Source organism: Pinus tabuliformis, chromosome 2_1 (assembly GCF_031772625.1).
Source record: "Pinus tabuliformis cultivar Carrire ecotype Pingquan chromosome 2_1, CPIR1, whole genome shotgun sequence".
NCBI lineage: Eukaryota > Viridiplantae > Streptophyta > Pinopsida > Pinales > Pinaceae > Pinus > Pinus tabuliformis.
The window spans coordinates 563,383,871-563,404,354 of NC_142299.1; positions in this window are offsets into that span (position 1 = coordinate 563,383,871).

A 20,484-nucleotide genomic window follows, 5' to 3' on the forward strand; every position below is an offset into this window, starting at 1 on the left:
CGATTTCGTTGGGCCCTTCAACCCACCTTCTCACTAGAAGGTTCACATCCTGGTCTGCACTGATTATGTGACTAAGTTGGTGGAAGCCAAAGCAGTTGCAAAAGAAACATAACAGGTGGTTGCAGATTTCCTTTTTGAAGATATTTCTGCCCGATATGGTACCCCAAGAATAATTGTTTCGGATGGAGGAGCACAGTTCACATCCCACATGATAGGGAGCCTTATGCAGAAATATGGGGTTAAACACAGAGTGACAACTCCTTACCATCGCCAAGCGAATGGACAGGTAGAAAGTACAAACAAGGTATTGGAAAATATCTTGACAAAAACTGTAGCAAGTCGTTGCCGGGATTGGTCGCAGAAACTTCCAGAAGCTCTTTGGGAGTATAGGACGACGTGGCGAAATAGAACTGGGTTTTCACCATTTGAGCTAGTCTATGAGAAATCCCCCTTGTTTCCAGGAGAGTTCAAGATCAGTACGCTCAGAACGACTTTGGAAGTGGGGTTAGACTTAACAGAGGCCCAAAAACACCAACTAGAACAGCTCAATGAGTTAGACGAGATTCGTTCAGTAGATGTCCAGAGAACCACTGCTATCCAACAACAGAGAATGAAATGGAATGATAAATTTATCAAGAATAAGGTGTTTCATACAGGGGATTAGGCATTTCTCTATGACTCCCGGTTCAAAGATTTTAAAGGAAAGCTTCGCACTCGTTGGATGGGACCCTATGAAGTGGACGCTGTATTAGACAATGGAACAGTCAGATTGGTTACAATAGATGCAAATCGTACTTCCTTCCTAGTGAACGGACACTGTCTAAACATATATCACCATCCAACTTCTAAGGATGCCTTCATCAAACATCTTTCTAATACGTCTGGTTTAATGGTTGTTGGTGCAAAGAATACTCTCTCTGCCTTCTGTTAAAATATATATATATATATATATATATATATGTTGTTACTACTTACTTGTTTGTCTTTTGCAGGAATAAGAACCGAATTATGACAAGGAGAAACTGAGAAATTTTCCAAGTAATAATCCTTGTTGTTACTCCGATGTTTTTACTCCGCCGTTGTTGTTACTCCGTCGGTGTTGTTACTCCGCCGTTGTTGTTACTCCGCCGGTGTCGTTACTCCACCGTTGTTGTTACTCCGCCGGTGTTGTTACTCCGCCGTTGCTGTTACTCTGCCAGTGTTGTTACTCCACTGTTGCTATTAATCCGCTAGTGTTGTTACTCCGTCGTTGCTGTTACTCCGCAGGTTCTGTTACTTTGTCGTTACTGTTACTCTATCCGTGTTCTTACTCCGCCATTGCTGTTACTCTATCGCCGCTATTACTCTGTCATTTTGTTACTCTGCCGGTGCTGTTACTCCGTCGGTGTTGTAACTTCGTCGTTGCTATTACTCGTCCAGTTATTTTTGTTGTTACTCCACCGCCAGGTAGGTCGCCAGGTACGCCTTCATTGACTCTTATGGATTTAATTAAAATATTCCAAAGAAGAGACCAGTACGTGCCGCAGATGACCGCATTTTAGTTGGGAGGGTCTCGTCACAAATAAACGACAATGCACCTAAAATTGTAATTATATTACATCATTACCAAATCTAATGCGAACGAAAACCAAAATATTGCGATTTTGTAATCGTGATTCTGACGCATTGGAATTTGAAATCGTACGCCAAAAACCTTATTGGTCATTTCCCCAGTGCGTTGTATTCAATCACCATAATCATTCACCTGTACTGCCATTCCCTGCCATTATTTATTGTGTTTTTCGAGGTGTACCAGTCATTATTAGCATTCTTTTACCCCACGGCCACCATGCTAACATTATTGCCATCGTCAATTTGGATTGTTGTCACTCTCCCCTTGTTAGGATATTCCGAGACATAGGAAATAGTTAAGTATAACTTGGTCTACTGTAGAGTTAGGTAAAGTGTGTTTCTTTACTATGTACTTTTGTAACTTACAATCCGGCATTCATGATATGTAGTGATCCGACGGTTCATTCTCTCCTCGGTATCATCGACACTTGCTCTGTGGCTTAACACCCGATTGGTCCATGATCTCTATTTAAAGAGCATGGAGGGCCATTTGTAGGGTAACCGTTCATGAGAGAAGCTTATGTAAATTTTCATTCTTTTATTAATAAATTGCCTGAAGTGGCCGTGTTGGCTCAGGCTGTGGACTATTTCCCTATTTGAGGGTTTTAACCACGTTAATAATAATGGTGTATTGATCTGTGATCTGTTTGTAAGCGGTGTCTTTTGGTGTTCTGTCTGACGAACTTACCCTATAAATTCCTACACCCCCTATCAACGAACTGTATCCATCGTGTCGATCCAGTTCCTACAGCGATGGGTGGGTTGGCTATGCACCATGAGCCGGAGGACACGACAATGGTCCGAAATAATCGGGAAGTATGGCAAGTTTTTGAAAATGCAGGGTGGAACATCTATCTCGACAGGTTGTAAGGGTTTGATGAGGCAATCGCGATTGAATTTGCACTCAATTTAGAGGAAGAGAGCTCTCGAGTCCGGGGGATAGAAATCCCTATTACAGAGGAAACCATTGCAGAGGTCAGCAGGCTATCCCAACAGGGGCAGAGATGGTTTTCGCGAAGAACCTCCCTCCCGGAGTTCCCCGAAGCATTTTTGCAAGCCAGAGAGAATGTTGTTCAGAAAGGTCGGGGGTATGACTAGAATTCATTACCACACCCATGGGGTGAAGTAGCCAGTTTTGTAGTGAGATACATAACCTGCAAGGGGAGGTATACCAACGTGTTTAAATATCATTTCAGAATGTTGGCTCACCTCCAGTTCCCACAGTCGAAAGCCTTCTCATTGAATATGCCTTTCTTCATGTTAAAACGTATCCCGCTGATGGCGCAATCTGCTCGGCATTCACGACAAGTTGCGACAGTCATTACCAACCATGGGTTGGTCCGGCTGTTAGTCATGCATGCAATCAATCGACTTCAAATCCTGTGGGAAACATTCCGGGATTCTACAGAGGAAGAGATAGCAGCTACGAGGGCGTGCAGAAGGCTAGTTGGGGGGAGATGTTGGGCACCAAATCAACCTATATTTTTCCTGCATTTCCACTCCTCTTTTCATCCCTTTTGTATTCATTCACATATATTTACTATGTAAAACTATGAGGTAATTCCCCATTCTTCATCTCTTGGGATATTTAATTAATGAAGTAGAGTCATGAGGGTTTTTCCTATGCGAACCACTAAAACATGTTATGATCACAGATTTTGGAGCGCAGGTGTTGACCTCACGACATGTCGCAGCAGTTACACGATTCACAGCAGCTGATCGACCACGATGAAACAACATAACTGATTTGCAGTTGTTCTCAACCCGTTTTGGATCATTTCTGTTCTTGCTCTCTCTGCGTTGGTGCTGTGTTGAACTGATGTATATCTTTGGAAATATAGTTGCCAGGTTTTGGGGAGAGATGTTACTCCCCTTTGTACCGTATAAAGGACGACTCATTCCTGTACGAGGGGTTAGCCAAACCCTCAATTAAATTGTAACAACATTGTTCAGATTAATAAAATTCAACCCTTTTTGTTGTTCTATCTTTCGCTGTGAGTAACGCAGCCCTGATCAGAGAGCTGTGCCCGCTCTTCTGATCAGGTGTTGTGTGTTTTCTTGTTATGTGTGTGTTATTCACTGCTATGTTTATTTCTTGATTGTTGTTATAGATTCTTTAGATCAATGTGAATACCTTTTTAAGTTCTGTAGTTGAGTTTCTATTTCTGTTACAGCAATGCTTTGATTTGGTAATCACGAACCCTTGGTCGATGACAGATTGTAACCTTTCCCCTGCATATACCTTGCGTGTTTCCTTGAAAAGAATACGCACCCGGATTGATACACACAGTGAGGTTGATGTAGAGCAACGTAGTAGTCTATAGAGGCAATTTTGAAATTGGTGGGGAGGAGCAAAGTTTCAGTGCCAGAAGCTGGGCAGAGGTTCCAGAGGCTAGGAGAGACATTTTCCCAAACAGACGCTGACTAAATGGTTTGGGGGAGAAGTTGTTTGGAGCTGAGTGCAGGAGAAACTGCGTTAGGGTGACAAAGTGTGTAATATTCCTAATTAGCCATGGCTAATTGGAATATTCGATTTTTCTTAATTTTTGCCTTCTATAGTTATTTATGAATAAAAAAGTGAGGGAAAGGGGACATGACTCACTTTTAGAATAAAAGTGACTTCCTAGTAGCACAACGTTGTGACTTAAATGGGAGCCAAGGGGCCCAAAAGGGGGACGTAGAAATGGAGCCCACACAGACACTTGGAGGGATTGCGTAGTAGGAAAGAAACACGTGGCAAGAGAGGGACCGCACTAGGGAAGGTGGGCCTTGGGATTGAGAGAGGCAAAGGATATAAAGGAGAGAGGAGCTTCCTCATTTTTGCATTCGATTATGTGCATTTGAGCTAGTCACTTCGACTTAGAGCACGCTGGCTGTTTAGCTAGTCTACAACACTGTTTAGTGCATTAAGTGTCTCCGTTCGGAGATCTCACCCTTAGCACCAGGGGACTTCGAGTGCCTGCTTGGGCAAGGTATTTCCATCAGTATTTTTGCAGTAGTTTCATCAGCATTTTGGTAGGAGGATTGAGCATCTTGGATGACTGCGCAGTCTTGAGAGGGATGACGTAGTTCTTTCTTGCAGGAGTTTTGGATTGAGGTTTTGCAGGGGGATTTGTGCTGGGAGATTGAGCAGGGGATCATCCCTTGCATATTGGAGGATTTTGGTTGAGTTTCAGGCAGATTTTTGGTGGGTTTATTGCAGTGGCAGCGCAGAGCCTTGAGGGATTGTGTGAGTCCTCAAGGGGGTGATTTTCGAGGGTTGACCATTTCAGAAAAGCTTTCTGCGTTTTTCTAGGTTTCTTGAGTAGAGTCCAATTCCAGAGTTTCAGCATTTTCTGAGGAGGGGAACAACCCCAAATCCTCATTTGATTTCCAGCAGTAGCAGCAGCACGGTAGTTCTCCAGTAGCTTGGACGCAGTTCAGAGAGAGGCCATTCCTTTGTTATTCTGAGTGTATTTCTTCACTTGCCTTGTGCAAGTAGAGGTGCCATCTTTCCGATCACCTCCTGTACTCATTCTATTACTTAGTATAATAAAATGGCTTAGCATTTCTCTCTGCATTTCTTGAGTATCTGCTTATATTTCATATTTATATTGTTATATGTGGCACCATTATTATTTCCATCACTTTGAGGTTCCTGGTTATTATATTGTTTGTACGTATTTGGTTGGAGTTTATTGGGGTTTGGGAAAACATCTCTGAAACAGGATATTACAGTGGTATCAGAGCATAGATCTGGCTCAGCGTGTGAAGCTAGAAATCTATGACATCGGGGGAAAAACCATACATCTGTTACAGAGGTACGAGATACCGAGACAATGGGCGTAGGTTGCAAAACACCTACAGAGAGGGAGACTGTGTCCCGGTGGTGGACACAGAACAAGAGGAACCTGTGGTGGACATAGAACAAAAGGAGCCTATGGTGGACGCAGAGCAGAAGGATTCGATTGTAGACGAGGACGAGAAGAGATTTGTGGATATGCTCCTCAAATCAGTGTAGGATCTATCGAGGCAGATTGAGGTGATGGGCAGAGATTCACGGCAGTAGAGGCCAGACAACGTGAGAGCCCACGGGTTTTTCAGATTGGTGAGGGATTAGGTGCATCCCATCATTTGCAAGAGCAGCATGATACTGTGCAGCAAGTGGCCTCGCATGTCCCTACACACTCTACCATGCCCACCTTCTTAGGAGCAGACACGGGGGCCGGAGCCCAGCAGGAGACAAAGCCCGGTCATATGGGCGATTATTTTGCAGAGTACTAGGCCTATGGGCAGGAGTTCAGGGATGCTCTTTCATTCAAAGACATTATTCAGCTCCAGCGGGATAGTAGACCCCGCGACCATCACAGAGGGTACCGACATTACCATGATGGTGACACCCATCGTACAACGAGTAGATTCCACTTGCCTATGTTTGATGGTTCATCAAACAGTTCGGCAAAGTCTTGGGTGGATAAGCTGGACATTTATTTCCAGCTTAACCAGATGTCGAAGTCAGAGGCCATCAAGGTGGCAACGTTGCATTTGGATGGTGAGGCTTAGGATTGGTGGTTTCATGGGATGGTTACACTCGAACACTCCATAGTGACGACATATGCCAAGTTCACCAGGAGATTGATGGAGCAATTTGATCGAAGGGATCCAGAGCAACATTTTGTTAAGCTAACGAGGCTCAAACAGACAGGGAGCCCAGAGACCTACATTGCAGATTTCTTGAGGGTCTCAGTGATGGTGCCAGATCTATCCATGGCACGGAGGATCTATATGTATGTTGAGGGGTTAGCAGAGCCACTTCGGGGTTTAGTCCGATCCACTAGACCAGCCACACTCCAGGACGCCATTAGCAGGACCCGGGACTTATAGGATGTCTTACCCAGGACCCAGACACCTTATCCCCAGAGACAGACTTTTCATTCTAAGGGGAAGGATGTGAGGATTCCACCTCCAAAGGGGAATCCAGGATGAGCGCAGATTGACGATGATGCCAGGAGGGAGTTGAAGAAGAAGTGGTTGTGCTTCACTTGTCAGGAGTCGTGGGCACTAGGACATAGATGTGCTGCTGGACATTGGAGTAAATGAAGATCTATTTAATGCTTCACTTGATTCTTGGAAAAATGATTGGTTGCTTGACTCAGGAGCAACCTGCCACATGACTCATAGAAAATATTATTTTGAAGATTTTACTGATAATGTTGATGGAGTAGTATCCTTTGTAGATCAAACAAAAATCAAGCCATCAGGGCTTGGCACAACCAGGCTTAAATTGCCTGGTCTTCCAGAGTTTCTTCTGCATCATGTTCTATATCTCCCACAGCTCAAGAGAAACTTTCTGTCCTTGGTCCACATCCGCCAGCAAGGTCACTCCATTCATATGTTTGATGGAAAGCTTGAGGTAAGAAAAGCATCTGATCACTCACTTGTCATGAGGGGAATAGAAGAAGAAAGGTTTCTCAAACTGCAAGGAACCTCTGCTCATGCACAACATTTCTCATACAATTCTCATCATGAAGAAGGTACACTTCCATCAAGTTTATTATGGCATGCTAGATTTGTACATTTGAACTATGACAGTCTCCGCTTATTGAAGAAAAATGGTGTTGCTGGTTTGCCTACAATTCCTAGGAAACTTAAGCAATGTGATGCTTGCATTCTAGGAAAGCATAGCAAACAGTCTTTTTATGATTCACATTCAAGAGCGCATAGGAAGCTTGAACTCATTCATTCAGATTTATGTGGTCCAATGCTTGTTCCTTCTGCAAATGAAAATAAATATTTCATGACATTTATTGATGACTACACCAGAATGTGTTGGGTTTATTTATTGAAGAAAAAATATGATGCTTTTAAAACATTCAAGAATTTTCATAAATGGATTGAAAATGATGCACAATCTCATATTGGGTCTATTCGCACTGATAATGTAAAAGAATACACATCAAATGAATTTGAAAACTATCTTTGCCAACATGGGATCAAGCAGCAAACAATTGTGCCTTATAATTCCCAACAGAATGATGTAGCTGAAAGAATGAATAGAACAATCTTAAATATGGTACGATCCATGCTTTTCTTCAAAAATGTAAAGATAATGTTTTGGGCTGACGTTGTTCTATGTGCTGCATATATAAAGAATAGATGTCCATCTAATGCTATAAGAAACAAGACTCCTTATGAAATGTGGTATGGACATGTTCCTTCGGTAAAGCATCTGAGGGTCTTTGGTTCCACCTATTATGCCTTGATACCAAAGGTACATAGAAACAAACTTGGTGCTAGAAGTCGTAAGTGTATCTTCCTGGGGTATTCAAACACGTCCAAATCATACCGCCTCTATGATGAAGTAAATAAGAAGTTTGTTGTATCTAGAGATGTAATTTTTCTTGAATCATCCAAAACTGACAATGTTGTTGAGCGGCAACTTGATCGCTTGGATAGTTCGCAAAAGCAAAATCATTTCAAGAATTTGATAATCAGATTCCACATCTTGAAGGGGGGATTCCTATACTAGATCAACATGTGAAATCTTCTTCTGAAAAACACTCTCCCCCGCATGAAACTCCAACAACGGATGATGCTTTCAGTGATGTAATTGATAGAATTGGGAGACTCAATCTTGACTCAGTCCCAACTCAATCAACGGAGCAGCGTGGACCATCTGAGAAAGGTCCCCCAAAGTGGCTGACAAAGACACTTGAAAGTGTTCATCCTGATGAAGTTGGAAAGACAGGAACCAGAAATTCAAACCAGCAAAATGGAGGTGATGTAGATGACTCTAATTCACCTGTTGATATGGATGTGAATTGATGATTGTGAATTGAACTTGTCTACAGATTTTGAACCAACTTCCTTCAAAGAAGCTGCTTCTCATGATGAATGGAAAGAAGCGATGCAAAAGGAGTATGATGCCCTCATAAAGAACGACACTTGGAAGCTGGTTGATCCTCCATTTGGAACCAAACCAATTGGCTGCAAGTGGGTCTACAAGAACAAGTATAAAGCTGATGGCTCACTTGACAAGCACAAAGCTAGGCTTGTGGCAAAAGGTTTTGCACAGAAGGAAGGGGTCGATTATGAGGATACTTTTGCCCCCATAGCAAAATAGGCTACCATCCGGACACTCTTTGCACTAGCAGCACAGAATGGTTGGAAAGTCCATCAAATGGATGTAAAAACTGCTTTCTTGAATGGAGATCTAAAAGAGAATGTTTTTATGTCCCAGCCTGAAGGTTTTGCTGTGAAAGGACATGAACATAAAGTATGCAAACTTGTGAAGTCCTTGTATGGCCTCAAACAAGCACCATGAGCCTGGTATGAAAAACTAACTGAGCATCTCAGGAAACTCAATTTCAATCATTTTGGTCTTGATGATGCAACTTTATTTGTCAGGAAAGTTGGCAAAACAGTTGTATATCTTGTGATATATGTAGATGATCTTTTAATGACAGGGAACAATGAAAGCTACATTGCATCCATAAAGAAGGAATTTGGGAAAAGTTTTGAAATGACTGATTTGGGTTATGTTCATTACTATCTTGGCATTGAAGGAACCCAACATCCAAAGTCCATATTTCTTTCTCAAAAGAAATACATTGGAGATTTGTTGAACAGGTTTGGCATGACAGAGTGCAATCCTCTTACTACTCCAATGGAACAAAACTTAAATCTCACATCTATTGAAGGAAAGGAATTTGAGGATGCAACAAAGTATAGACAGCTTGTAGGAAGTCTCAACTACCTAACTACTACCAGACCAGACATTTCATTTGCTGTTGGAATCCTTTCCTAGTTTATGCAAAAGCCTTGTGAGGGACATTGGTCTGCTGCAAAAAAAGTTCTAAGGTACTTGAAGGGAACTCAAGACTTTGGAATCAAGTATACACAGGTGGACGACTTCAGCTTGATTGGATACTCTGATTCAGACTTGGAGACAAAGAAACTGGAGTATCTACTTCAAGATATGCTATGAGTCTTGGATCAGGAGCTGTCTCCTAGAGATCACGCAAACAATCAGTTCCAGCAAATTCCACAACAGAAGCAGAATACGTGGCAACAGCTGAAGCAACAAAATAAATTGTGTGGCTCAGGAAAATTCTTGAAGATTTACAGGTAAAACAAGTACAATCAACTCTACTCATGATTGACAACACCTCTGCAATAAAGTTGGCCAAGAACCCAAAGTTCCATGATCGAACGAAGCACATCAATACTAAATATCATCTGATTCGACATCATGTTGAGACCAAAACAATCCATCTCCGTCATTGTTCCACAAATGAGCAAATTGCAGACATCTTCACCAAAGCACTTGGAAGGGAAAAGCTTGAACAATTCAGAATGATGCTTGGACTCACCAACACCCCTTCAGATTAAGGGGGGGAATGTTGACACCTAATCCTTGTGATTGGGTGAATTATTGTAAATAGATAGATAGGAATATGAACATTCATCGAGAGACGAACTGAACAGTCTCTCCCTCATATATATAATAAGGACCTACCTGATGGAATAAGATAGTCAACTATTTTCTGCTTAATGGAGTTACTGCCTGGCCTGACAAGACTGGGTGTTGGTGATCCGAGAAGGGTGATGCAGTCCCTACAGAGTGACGCAGAGTAGTGGAAGCTGCAATTGTTGTTGTGGGATTGCTCATCCAGTGATTAATCAGCCGAAATATATGTCTCCAAGGAGAGGTACTACTGCCGAGGGAATTCTCTGTTGGGAGAGCCATTTCTGGCACCCTAGTTGTATTCTGAAAACTACATAATAATAGAACCCTCTAAATAGCTGCACCGGTTTTCCTGCATTGGGTTTTTCCGGGGACGTTGGTCCAAAAATAACGTTGTCACTTGTGTGCTTGTTTTCTTTCAATTGATGATCTGTAGTTGTTGATATTGTACTTATGTTTATTTTCAGTATTTACATGGTAAATAATTTGTTAAGTAATTAAACAAGTAGGAAGAAATAAACGAGACAGTACAGGAAGAATTTCTAACTCGTTAAACTTAGAAATTCTAACATGGAATCAGAGCGTGGTTGCAGATCACAACAAAACTGAAGGCATTAGCCGAGCAGAGCATTTGCAGCAGATTTAGCTGTCCCGAGTGATAGAGTTGATCCTTGCAGAAGGCGACAAAGGAAGGAGTGATGCAGAGGGACTGCGTCAACATTTTGGGCAAGAGAAAGGTAGCGCAGAGGCTAAGGTAGGCAGAATCAAGCTCAGGCAGAGGCTAGGAGGGCTAATGCAGTTGGCTGGGGGAGCTGATTTGCCAGTGTCAGGATTGCGCAGAGCCTAGTGGCTCAATCCTTTAGTTGCTAGGGTATAGGAGACTATGGGTAATTTGCAGAGCGAAGTAGTGGGGTATTGTGGTTAGAAAAATACCTAACAGGGAAAGGCCAAGGTGGAGGGAGTTGCTGCCAACGCGGATTCTAGCCAAGGAATCTGGATCAGTGGTGTAGTTGCACAGACGATCAGAGTGGCGCAACTTGATGTTGGCAGAGGGATTTCCAGAAGAGAAATCGAGACTCAGAGGGAGTCAAACTGAGAACTTCCAGACGGGAAGTTGAGAGACTCAGCAGGAGTCAAACAGAGGACTTCTAGGAGGGAAGTAGAGAGACTCGAAGGAGTCAAAAGAAGAGCAACGAGATGGCCATGAGTGGGCTAAGGGATCAGGATAGGCTAGATGGAGCATCCAATTTTTTTGCTTGGAAATCCAGGATCTTGTCCATTCTAGATAGACATCGCCTCAAGGGCTTGTTCATGAGAGTGATAGTTGTCTCAGTTGACCCGATAGATAATGAAAGATACGAGGAGGCAATGGTGAAGGCTAAGTGAATCATCCTTGATGGGGTCAACGATCATGTGGTACCACATATTGTCGAGAAAGAAACAACAAAGGAGATGTGGGATGCCTTGAAGACATTATACCATTATACTTTCTGTAATATTCCTAATTAGCCATGGCTAATTGGAATATTCGATTTTGCTCAATTTTGCCTTCTATAGTTATTTGTAAATAAAAAGGTGAGGAAAAAGGGGACATAACTCACTTTTAGAATAAAAGTCACTTCCTAGTAGCACAACTTTGTGACTTAAAGGGGAGCCAAGGGAGCCAAAGGACCACGCAGAGATGGGGCCCATGCAGACACTTGAAGGGACTGCGCAGACTGGAAAAGGAACACGTGGCAAGAGGAGATTACGTTGGAGGAGGTGAGCCTTGGGATTGAGAGAGGCCAATGCTATAAAGGAGAGAGGAACCTCCTCATTTTGGTATTCAGTTATGAGCATTTGAGCTAGTCACTTCGACTTGGAGCACGCTGGCTGTTTAGCCTGTCTGCAACACTATTTAGTGCACTGCGTGTCTCCGTTTAGAGATCCCACCCTTAGCCCCGGGGGACTTCGAGTGCCTACTCGGGAAAGGTAGTTTCAACAGTCTTTTCGCAGTAGTTTCAATCTTTGGCATTGAGGTGGAGTTGAGCATTGGAGGATTGCACAGACTTGAGACACAGGGACGCAGTTTTTCTGGGAGCAGTTCCGAATTGGGGGTTTGTGGAGGAGTTGAGCTGGGAGATTGAGCAAGAGATCAGCTCTTGCATATCGGAGGAGTTTGGCAGAGTTTCAGACAGTATTTTGGAGGATTCTACTCAGTGGCAGCGCAGAGCCTTGAGGGATTGCGTGATTCCCCAAGGGGGTGATTTTCAGGGGTCGGCCATTTCAAAAACGCTTTCTGGGTTCTCTGAGTAGAGGTTGATTCCAGAGTTTCAGCATTTTCTGAGGAGGGGAACAGCCCCAAATCCTCATTTGATTTTCAGTAGCAGCAGTAGCACGGCAGTTTCCCAGCAGCATCCACGCAGTTCAGAGAGAGGCCATTCCTTTGTTATTCTGAGTGTATTTCTTCACTTGCCTAGTGCAAGTCGAGGTGCCATCTTTTCTCATCACCTCCTATACTCATTCCATTGCTCAGTATAATAAAATGGCTTAGCATTTCTCTCTGCATTTCTCGAGTCTCTGCTTATATTTCATGTTTCCATTATTATATGTTGTACCATTGTTATTTTTATCATTTCAAGTTTCCCGGTTATTATATCACTTGTGCGTATTTAGTTGGAGTTTACTGGGGTTTTGGGAAATATCTCTGAAACGGGATATTACAGTGGTATCAGAGCATAGATCTGGCTCAGCCTGTGGAGCTAGCAATCTATGACACCAGGGGAAAAACCCTACATTTGTTACAGAGGTAGGAGATACAGAGACACTGGGCGTAGGTTGGAGAACACCTATGGAGAGGGACATTGTGTTCCTGTGGTGGACGTAGAACGAGAGGAGCCTATGGTGGACGCAGAACAAAAGGAGCCTAGAGTGGACGCAGAGCAAGAGGATCCGATGGCAGAGAAGGACGGGAAGAGATTTGCAGATATGCTCCTCAAATTAGTGCAGGATTTGTCGAGGCAGATTGAGGTGATGGGGCAAAGATTCACGGTAGTAGAGGGTAGACAGCGTGAGAGCCCACGGGTTTTCCAGGTTGGTGAGGGATCAGGTGCATGCAACCATTTGCAAGAGGAGCGTGATACTACTTAACAGGTGGCTTCGCATGCCCTTACACGCTCTACCATGCTCACTTTCCTAGGGGCAGACACGGGGGCAGGAGCCCAACAGGAGATAGAGCCTGGTCATATGGGCGATTATTTTACAGAGTATCAGGCTTATGGGCAGGAGTTCAGGGATGCTCTCTCATTCAGAGACTTTTTTAAGCTCCAGCGGTATAGTAGACCCCGCGACCATCATAGAGGACACTGGCATTATCACGATGGAGACACCCACCGCACAGCTAGTAGATTCCACTTGCCTACGTTTGATGGTTCATCAAACAGTTCGGCAAGGTCTTGGGTGGAGAAGCTGGACATCTATTTCCAGCTTAACCAAATGTCGAAGGCAGAGGCCATCAAGGTGGCAACATTACATTTAGATGGTGAGGCCCAGGATTGGTGGTTCCATGGGATGGTTACACTATGGCATTCCACAGTGACAACGTATGCCGAGTTCACCAGGATATTGATGGAGAGGTTTGACCGGAGGGATCTGCAACAACACTTTGTTGAGCTGACGAGGCTCGAACAGACAGGGAGCCCAGAGACCTACATTGCGGAATTTTTGAGGGTCTCAGTGATGGTGCCAGATCTATCCGCGGCACGGAGGATCTACATGTATGTTGAGGGGTTAGCAGAGCCACTTCGAGGTCTACTCAGATCCACTATACCAGCCACACTCCAGGACGCTATCAGCAGGACCCGGGACTTACAGGATGCCTTACCTAGGGCCCGGACACCTTAACCCCAGAGACAGTCTTTCCAGCCTAAGGGGAAGGACGTGAGGATTCCGCTTCCAAAGGGGAATCCAAGACGAGCACAGATTGATGACGATGCCAGAAGGGAGTTGAAGAAGAAGCGGTTGTGATTTACCTACCAGGAGCCGTGGGCACCAGGACATAGATGCGCTGCTGGAAAAACGCATTTTATTGAGGTCTTCTCTAAGAACAGCAGGGAGGAGGATGACGTGGAGGCAGGAGAGAGTCACACTGTGCAAGGTCCCTTGCCGCCTCCAACACTAGCAGCAGGTGGTGCAACTTTTGCACCTACCGGAGGAGCCCTTGTAGCATTGCGAGGAGTTCCCAAGTATTTGACGCTGCACGTACGAGGGACAGTATGTGGCTAGCAAGTATCAGTTTTGGTTGACAGTGGGGCCACCCACAACTTCATCGATGCACAGATGGTTGAGCAGAGAGGTATACCGACAGAGAGCTTCGATGGATTCTCAGTTTTGGTTCCAAGCAATCAGACTATGACGTGTGCTCGTTATGTTCCGGAGTTAATAGTAACGATGGGCACCCACACACTGATGGACTACTTCTTCATGGTCAATATTCCGGACACCAACATAGTACTGGGTGTTCAGTGGCTTATCACTCTAGGGAAGGTCACTACAGATTAGAAGGCCCTAGAGATGGAGTGGGATGATGAGAAGATACGGGGACAACACACATATCCGCCTCAGACTATTTCGGCTCATCGGATGGAGGTAGTCTTCCGGAAGGGAGACATAGAGTGGGCAGTGGAGCTGCGTGCATCAGAGGCAGGGAATACAGGGCAGATGGTACATCCAGAGATACAGTCCATCCTTGACCGATATGCCATAGTGTTTCGGGAGGTTCCGCCAGGACAGCCACCGGACCGAGGGTTTGAGCACACCATTGAGCTTGAGCAGGGTATACAGGCAGTGATTACTACCCCCTATAGGCATCCCAAGGCCTATCGGGATGAGATTGAGTGGGCCATTCAGGAGTTGTTGGCTTTGGGGCACATTCGGCCGAGCATGAGTCCTTTTGCTTATTCCATGGTGTTGGTGAAGAAGGAAGACAACACATTGAGGATGTGCATTGACTACAGGGCCTTGAACAAGAAGACACTGAAGAACAGGTGCCCCATACCCAGGATCGATGAGTTGGTGGACGAGTTGAGAGGAGCACGGTTCTTCTCAAAGATTGATTTGAGATCTGGGTACCATCAGATTCGCGTGAGGGAACAAGACATTCCCAAGACTGCTTTCAGGTGTCACTATGGGCACTTTGAGTTTTTGGTGATGCCCTTCAGGCTAACCAATGCCCCAGCTACATTCTAGTCTTGCATGAATCACATCTTCCGCAGTCACTTAAGGAAGTTTGTGTTGGTGTTCTTTGATGATATCCTCATTTACAGCAAGACTTGGGAGGAGCATCTCCAGCACATTGAGGAGCATCTTGGAGGAGCAGCAGTTCTATGCCAAGCTCTCCAAGTGTGAGTTTGGGTTGACAGAGATGTTATACTTGTGACACATCATAGGGGTGGAGGGAGTGAGGGTCCACGAGGAGAAGATCAGGGCCATCAGAGATTGGCCGGAGCTGAGAAACGTGACAGAACTCCGAGGATTCATTGGCATTTGTACTTACTACCGGAAGTTCGTTAAGGGTTTCTCACAGCACCGCAGATTTGACAAGGAAGGGGGCATTCAGTTGGTCGGATACAGCACAGTGAGCCTTTGACAGGCTCAAGGAGGTTATGAGCAACTGCCCAGTGCTTGCATTGCCGGATTTTACGCAGCCATTTGTTTTGGAGTGTGATGTGTCAAGAGAGGGGATCGACGCAGTGTTGATGCAAGGAGGTCACCCTATAGCCTTTGAGAGCCGGAAGCTCCTTCCGCGCGAGAGGTTGTATTCCATATATGACAAGAAGATGTTGGCCATCATGCATGCATTGGCCAAGTACCGGCAGTATTTGGTGGGTAATAGGTTCAGGGTGAGAACTGATCACAACAGCCTCAAGTTCTTTTTGGAGTAGAAGCAGCTACAGGAGAGGCAGCAGAAGTGGATCAGTAAGATCCAAGCATATGCCTTTGACATTTAGTATGTCAAGGGTAAGAACAACGTGGTAGCAGATGCCCTTTCACGTAGACCAGCCACGTTGTCTCTTATGAGCTTGGACGCAGACTGGAGGGCTCGACTCCTAGTAGAGTACTCCAAGGATAGATTTGCATGTGAGGTTCTGGATGGGTAGATGGCAGATGACAGGTACAGGGTAGTCGATGAGATCATCTATTACAGGGACCGGATCTTCTTGACTGAGGGATCTTAGCTCAAGAAAAAGATACTTCAAGCGTCACATGATTCACCTTTGGCAGGTCATTAGGGGTTTACCAAAACACACAGGGTCATTAGAGAGAGGTTCTCATGGAAGGGCCTCAAGGAGGATGTACTCTAGCATGTCCGGGAGTACGATGTTTGCCAGAGGAACAAGGGGAAGATGAACCATCCAGCAAGACTATTACAACCTCTTCCCATTTCAGAGGGGAAATGGGAGTGTATTTCGATGGACTTCATCACAAGGTTGCCCATGGTACAGGGCAAAGATTGCATCTTTGTCGTCGTTGATCGGCTGACAAAGTACTCACACTTTTTCGCCATATCCACACACTACATAGCAGCACAGGTGGCCGAGCTGTTCTTTAGAGAGATTTTCAGGTTACATGGTCTTCCCAAGACCATCACCAGTGACAGGGACAGCCGTTTCATGGGCGGATTTTGGCAGGAGATTTTTCGAGTGGTGGGGACGGAGTTGACACCGAGTACCAGTTATCACCCACAGACGGACGGGTAGACAGAGATAGTTAACAAGTGGCTGGAGGGCTACTTGTGTAACTATGTTAGTGGGCAGCAGCAAGCATGGCTGAAGTAGCTGCATCTGGGGGAGTACTGCTACAACACTACACATCACATGTCCATCGGTATGTCACCATTCTATGCTTTGTATGAATATCATCCTTTATCTTTTGCTGACGTGATGTTTGGTGCTAGCAAGGCTCCGAGAGCCAAGATTTGGATCCAAGAGAGTCAGGATATTCTCTAAGCTCTCAAGGATAATATGGCTATAGCGCAGAACCAGCAAAAGTTGTATGCTGATAGGGGTCGGGTGGAGAGATAGTTTGAGGTAGGAGACTTGGTCTACCTACGATTACAGCCATACCGACAGTCGTCACTAAATCAGAAGGGGGCTGAAAAGCTCAAGCCCCACTTTTATGGGCCATACAGGGTGATACGCAGGATTGGACAGGTTGCATATGAGTTGGAGCTGCCCCAAGGCAGCAAGATTCATAACGTTTTTCATGTATCATGCCTGAAGAAGGCGTTGGGACAACATGTGACAGTGACAGATGAGCTACCACCCACGGATGATGAGGGGCATTTGGTGTTGCAGCCAGAGGCTATTATTGATACCAGGGAGAGGCAGCTATGGAACAGGACAATCCGAGAATTCTTGGTGAGGTGGAAGAATTTTTTGGATGAGGATGCCACTTGGGAGAGTGAGAAAATTCTGCAGCATCCATCACTTCAGTTGCTTGAGGACAAGCAAAATTTTTCCGGGGGAGACTGTAATATTCCTAATTAGCCATGGCTAATTGGAATATTCGATTTTGCTCAATTTTGCCTTCTATAGTTATTTGTAAATAAAAAGGTGAGGAAAAAGGGGACATAACTCACTTTTAGAATAAAAGTCACTTCCTAGTAGCACAACGTTGTCACTTAAAGGGGAGCCAAGGGGGCCAAAGGACCACGCAGAGATGGGGCCCACACAGACACTTGGAAGGACTGCGCAGATGGGAAAAGGAACACATGGCAAGAGGAAATTACGTTGGAAGAGGTGAGCCTTGGGATTGAGAGAGGCCAATGCTATAAAGGAGAGAGGAGCCTCCTCATTTTGGTATTCAATTATGAGCATTTGAGCTAGTCACTTCGACTTGGAGTACACTAGCTGTTTAGCCTATCTGCAGCATTGTTTAGTGCACTGAGTGTCTCCGTTCAGAGATCTCACCCTTAGCCCCGGGGGACTTCGAGTGCCTACTCGGGCAAGGTAGTTTCAGCAATTTTTCGCAGTAGTTTCGATCTTTGGCATTGAGGTGGAGCTGAGCATTGGAGGACTGTGCAGTCTTGAGAGAGAGGGACGTAGTTTTTCTGGGAGCAGTTCCGGATTGGGGGTTTGTGGAGGAGTTGAGTTGGGATATTGAGCAAGAGATCAACTCTTGCATATCAGAGGAGTTTGGTAGAGTTTTAGGTAGTATTTTGGAGGATTCTACTCAGTGGCAATGCAAAGCATTGAGGGATTGCGTGATTCCCCAAGGGGGCAATTTTCGGGGGTCAACCATTTCAGAAACGCTTTATGAGTTTTTCTAGGTTTTCTGAGTAGAGGCTGATTCCAGAGTTTTAGCATTTTCTAAGGAGGGGAACAACCCCAAATCCTCATTTGATTTACAGCAGCAGCAGTAGCACAGCAGTTTCCCAACAGCATCCACGCAGTTCAGAGAGAGGCCATTCCTTTGTTATTCTGAGTGTATTTCTTCACTGGCCTGGTGCAAGTCGAGGTGCCATCTTTTCTGATCACCTCCTATACTCATTCCATTACTCAGTATAATAAAATGGCTTAGCATTTCTCTCAGCATTTCTCGAGTCTATGCTTATATTTCATGTTTCCATTATTATATGTTGTACCGCTGTTATTTTTATCATTTTGAGTTTCCCGATTATTATATCACTTGTGCGTATTTAGTTGGAGTTTACTGGGGTTTTGGGGAATATCTCTGAAACGGGGTATTACACTTTCGTGCAAACGAAGATGCTCCTAGAGAATCAGCTAAGGGCATACCAGATGCAGAAGGGAGAGAAGATAGATGTCTTCCTCGATCGCTTGAAGGAGATCCATGACCAATTAACTTCCATAGGGGCCACGCTGGATGAGGAATTGATGGTTAGGACCACAATGAACGCAGTTTCTGAGGATTGTGAGGTATTTGTCCAAAGCATACTGGGCAAGATCAGTCTTACAGATTGGGAAGAACTGTGGGCGGCTCTTCGTCAAGAAGAGATCAGATAGCTGACCAAGGCGGGGAGTAACGGCAAAGGGGTCAGAATCAAGAAGGAGGAAGAAGAGGATGCGGCTCTAGCATCTGTGGGAAACCAGGAGAAGAGGAAGAAGAAGGACCTGTCCAAGGTCAAGTGCTTCCATTGTGGGGAACTGGGTCATTTTGTGAACCAGTGTCCTAGGAAGAAGAGTAAGGGAGAGGCTTTAGACTCGAAGGCAGCGCCTGCAAAGATTGGGAAAGAAGTTGAGGAGGAGGACGATTGTGCCATGAGTGCTCATGTGCCACTTGAGAAGAAGTGGGGACACATCGAGCTATAGTTAAGAGGACTACAGGCGATGAGGAGCAGGATCCTTGAGGTACCCAACCTCTTGGATTATACCTTGCTACTGTAGCCCCAAAGAGGAGTAGCAAGACTGACGGATGTCGGTAGAGACGGATGCGGATGGAGCAGAAAAGAGTGCTATAGTGCAGGATTCCCGGGACAGCGCAAGGCTAGCAGGTTGCAATAGTGCGAGAGTCACGGGAGTGTTGCGCCAGTGCAAGATGGCACAGAGAGGTGTGCAACGGTGCGAGATGTAGGGAGTTGTTGCAGCAACGCAGAGGTCAGTAGAGGGAGCACGTGTTAGCGGCAGAGGGAGCCTCAACATCGGGAGTGTTTCTAGCCTGATAGGGATGTCAGATGTTGGGTGGATTAGTTACTTACTTCTCAATAACTGAGTTGCAGTGCATTAGCAATATGGAGCATGATGAGAGGGGATGTCGTGCAGTAGCAGTATGTAATAACATGATGCAGCATGATGAGAGGGGATGCAGTACAGTTGCAGTGCTAGGAGGATGGACTAGCAGCAGCATTGATGCAGCAGTGGCAGTGGCAGGGCCATGGGCAGCAGTACAGGATGCAGTAGTGCAGAGGATGTTGGGCGGGAAGGCCTAGCATCAAGACAGGGACCGATGATAGATAATCAGGGTGATGCTCAGTGTGGAGTATTACTAGAGCACAGTCCTCGCTAAGAGGGAGTGTTGATTGAGGTAGCATCGGATGTCCTCTAGCCATGAAAATTGGTGGAGAGGCCAAAGCACATGAGATCTCTAAGACCCAGAAATGGTTTGGGCAAATTCTAGCTGGTTTGGGAGATATTAAAATAATTAATATTTTTATTGGAGTTCCTAAGTCTAAACTTAGGAAAAATAAAATATTAATGGGTATTAATATAAAATTGGGTTAGAAGGTTCCAAAAGTCATGGATCAAGCCAAATCTAATCTTAGCCGTTGATTAGAGATTTAATCTCAGCCATTGAAGGACCAACGATAAAAGTATAAGAAGAGACTTGAGGGTCAGTTGGAGAACACACCGAGATTGATTAGTCAATTCGATTTCCTGGAGCGGGGTTTGCTGAGAGAAATCGAACAAGTGATTTGAGTTGCAGCGAGG